The 3,743-nt window shown below is 22.7% G+C and overlaps 1 long non-coding RNA gene across 1 annotated transcript in view; it reads left to right on the top strand.

Moving 5' to 3' along the window:
- The window catches only part of LOC136083872 (uncharacterized), a 3,562-nt gene extending 534 nt beyond the window's left edge, over positions 1-3,028 (top strand). Inside the window, exon 3 of the long non-coding RNA XR_010640170.1 lies at positions 2,905-3,028. This is a non-coding gene — a long non-coding RNA (uncharacterized LOC136083872). The remainder of the gene's footprint in view (positions 1-2,904) is intronic.
- Positions 3,029-3,743: the final 715 nt, after the last annotated feature.

Here is a 3,743-nt window from a genome sequence, read left to right on the forward strand (position 1 = left end):
AACATGGTTGATAAATTCAGAACTCTAACAATGAAAACAAAATTATTTACATTGGAATCTACATAACTGCAAAAATTTTATGTTTTTTTAAAATTGTAAACAAAGAAAAAAAGTATTTATAATTTTTTTTAACTCATTGTAAAAGTAACTCTATTAAATGAAATGAGTTATCTTACAATTATTTTAGATTTCAAAATTGCCCATATATATTTTCAACAGGGTTAAGGTCCTGGCTTTGTGGCGGCCATTTAAGGATGTCAGCTTTACTTTTTTTTAGGAACTGTTGTGCCGTTTTGAATGTGTGTTTAGGGTCGTTGTCAGGGTGAAAAAAAATTTGCGATCAATTCTTAAACGGATTGACATAAATTTTTGGAAAGCCAATCAACATACAACTTCCCTGTCATTATATATTCAACATTCACCAGTCGTCCCACACTATTTCAATCAAAACATTCCCGAGCCATAGGCGAGCCACCTCCATGCTAGACTGTTTTTGTAAGATTTCTATCTAAGTGTGCATCACAAGGTCTGCGCCAAACTCTTTGTCGTTTTTTAAGCCAAGTATTTGACATTTATTCTTATCAGACCATAACACTAAGTTCCAAAATGCCTCACACTTGTTAATATGCAGTTTTGCCAATGCTAAAAGTTTTGTTTTGTTTATAGGACTAATGAGAGGTTTACTTTTCTGGAGAAGGTTTATTTAAATCACCTAAATTATTAAACCACTTAAATTAAGTCTTCTCTGTACAGTTCGATTGAAAACATTTAATTTAAGATTTTCAACAATCTGCCTTTAGGTTATTGTTGAATTTTTTTTTTTTTATTAGTGCAATTAGGATATCGGTTATTGTTTAAGTCTTAATGGGGCGACCAAGTCTTTTCTGATTTTCAACAGAACCAGTTGTTTCATACTTTATACACATCTTCCTAACACCACCTACTGATATTTGATATTTTTTATCACATTGCTTGTAGGTTAGCCCTTTTTTTGATCAAAAGTGACCCGAGATCTGATGTCCAATGAATAATTTTGATGATAAACCATTATTATTTTAACTTTTTCTAAAAATAAATTCCAAAAAATATAGTTTAAAATGCTTATTGTTAATAACTTCAACAAATTATTTTTGATTTTAATACTTTTAAGTAAATAGTTATTGACAAAGCATTATATTTCATAAGAAAAATGGAGATGTTTCTTACTTTTGTCACATTTATTTTAGACAGAAAAACTGTTAGTTAGCAAAGTTCATTTAATAGAGTTACTTTTGCATTGAGTTAAAAAGAGTTAAAAATGTTTTTTTTTCTCTCTGGAATCAAATTAAAAAAAAAAACATAAAACTTTTGCAGTTATATAGATTCTGACGTAAATAATTTTGTTTTTATTGTTTGAGTTTTGATTTTATCAATAATGTTACTTAAATTTGCCTGTGACTGTAGATACACACACACACACACACACATATATATATATATATATATATATATATATATATATATATATATATATATATATATATATATATATATAATACATATATATATATATATATATACATATATATATATATATATATATATACATATATATATATATATATATATATATATATATATATATATATATATATATATATATATATATATATATATATATATATATATATATATATATATATATATATATATAGTATAAACTCAGGGTTATTCGAACCTCCAAGAGGTATAAGAATTTATTTCGAATAACCCAAAACTCGAATAACTAAATATGCTCTTTAAAATGACCTACTTTAAGTTTCTTTCAAGTTTTAATAAAAGTAGAAAGTAAAAAAGAAAAAGACCCTTGGAATTTGGTGCTACTTAAGTTTTATCCTTGTAAAATAATAAATATTTTACAATTCATTGAAAATATAGTCCTTTTTTTAATTTTTTTTTGTTCCTTAAATGTGTTTTTTTATTTTCAAGGGGAGCAAAAATTGTTTCGAATAACCGAAATTTCGAACAACTTCAGGCTCGAATAACTGCATTTCTGCATAACAGCATTTGCATGAGTTTGTTAAAGAAAATTCACAGGAAATGAAAATTGCTTCGAATAAGCAGAAAATTTTAATAAGTGCCATTTCGAATAACCGGGAGTTTACTGTATAATAAATAAATAATTATGTATATATATATATATATATATATATATATATATATATATATATATATATATATATATATATATATATATATATATATATATATATAATTTATATATCTATATATATAATTTATATATATATATATATATATAATTTATATATATATATATATATAATTTATACATATATATAATTTACATATATATATAATTCATATATATAATTTATACATATATATATAATTTATATAGATATATAATTTATATATATATATAATATATATATATATATATATATATATATATATATATATATAATTTATATATATATATAATTTATAAATATATATATATAATTTATATATATATATATATATAATTTATACATATATTTATTTATGTAATTTATTTATCTATATATTTTATATATAATAATAATAATCCATTTATTTAACCATAAAATATGAAAATTTACAATAATGTTTATAAACTCACATAAATAAGGTTAGGTGTCACTCATATAGTTAAAAACTAGTCAATGGAGTGACATCTGAACCTATAATTATAAATTATATATATAAATAAGTTATATATATATATATATATATATATATATATATATATATATATATATATATATTTATATATATTTATTTTTACTTTTTAAATTGAATAATAATTATTTTAATTTAATAACATTTTTTTTTTTACATTTGCTTGCAGACTACTAGTGGTATAAGTTTTGTTTTTTGATTTAGATTCTGTATCTCAATGATATCCTGGCCTATCGATACGATATCCTGTTAATTGTATTTTTATATATTGCATAAATATATATGCAAACACTCACACACATAAATTTTAAAGAAAATATTTATATTTTTGTATATATATATATCTATAAATTGTATATTTTAAGCTTTTTTATATTTATCATTGTATATAACTGTTTGTATTAAAAATTGATTTTGGAAATATTGCGAGGGCAGAGTTCAAATTACAATTTAGTTTTATTTGCCAATTCAATTTATATTATAGCCACGTTTAATTACGTTTAATAATATTTTGCGATATTTTATACAGCGCATTTAAGCGTTGATTTAAAGTTATATTTCAACCTTTACTCGACGTCTTTGAGTCACGTTAAATCGACGTTTTACTAACAACGTTACAAATCCTTGCAAAATAGACTGCTTTAACAGCGTTTATGCAACGCTTTTTAAGTAACGTTTTTTTAACGTTAAGTTGCGACGTTTATACAACGCTTTTTATGTAACGCTTTTTCAACGTTTAGTTGCGACGCTTTTGTAACGTCATTTAGTAACGTTTTTTCAACGTTACGCAATAACGTTTAATCAACGTCTATTAAACAACGTTACATATCTTTGCAAAATCGATTACTTTGTCAACGTTTCCGCAACATCTTTTGCGACCAGTTTTCAACGTTGATTCAACGTTGTCATGTTTGCTGGGCGGCTTTGGCAGCTTTTGGATTTTTTACAAATCAATTTTTGACATTATTTTAAAGAACTGCTCTTTCTTTGCCATTTAACCTTTTTTTGAATATTTTTTTTAAAATAAAACTAGAATATTTAAA

This window comes from Hydra vulgaris, chromosome 08, assembly GCF_038396675.1.
Source record: "Hydra vulgaris chromosome 08, alternate assembly HydraT2T_AEP".
NCBI lineage: Eukaryota > Metazoa > Cnidaria > Hydrozoa > Anthoathecata > Hydridae > Hydra > Hydra vulgaris.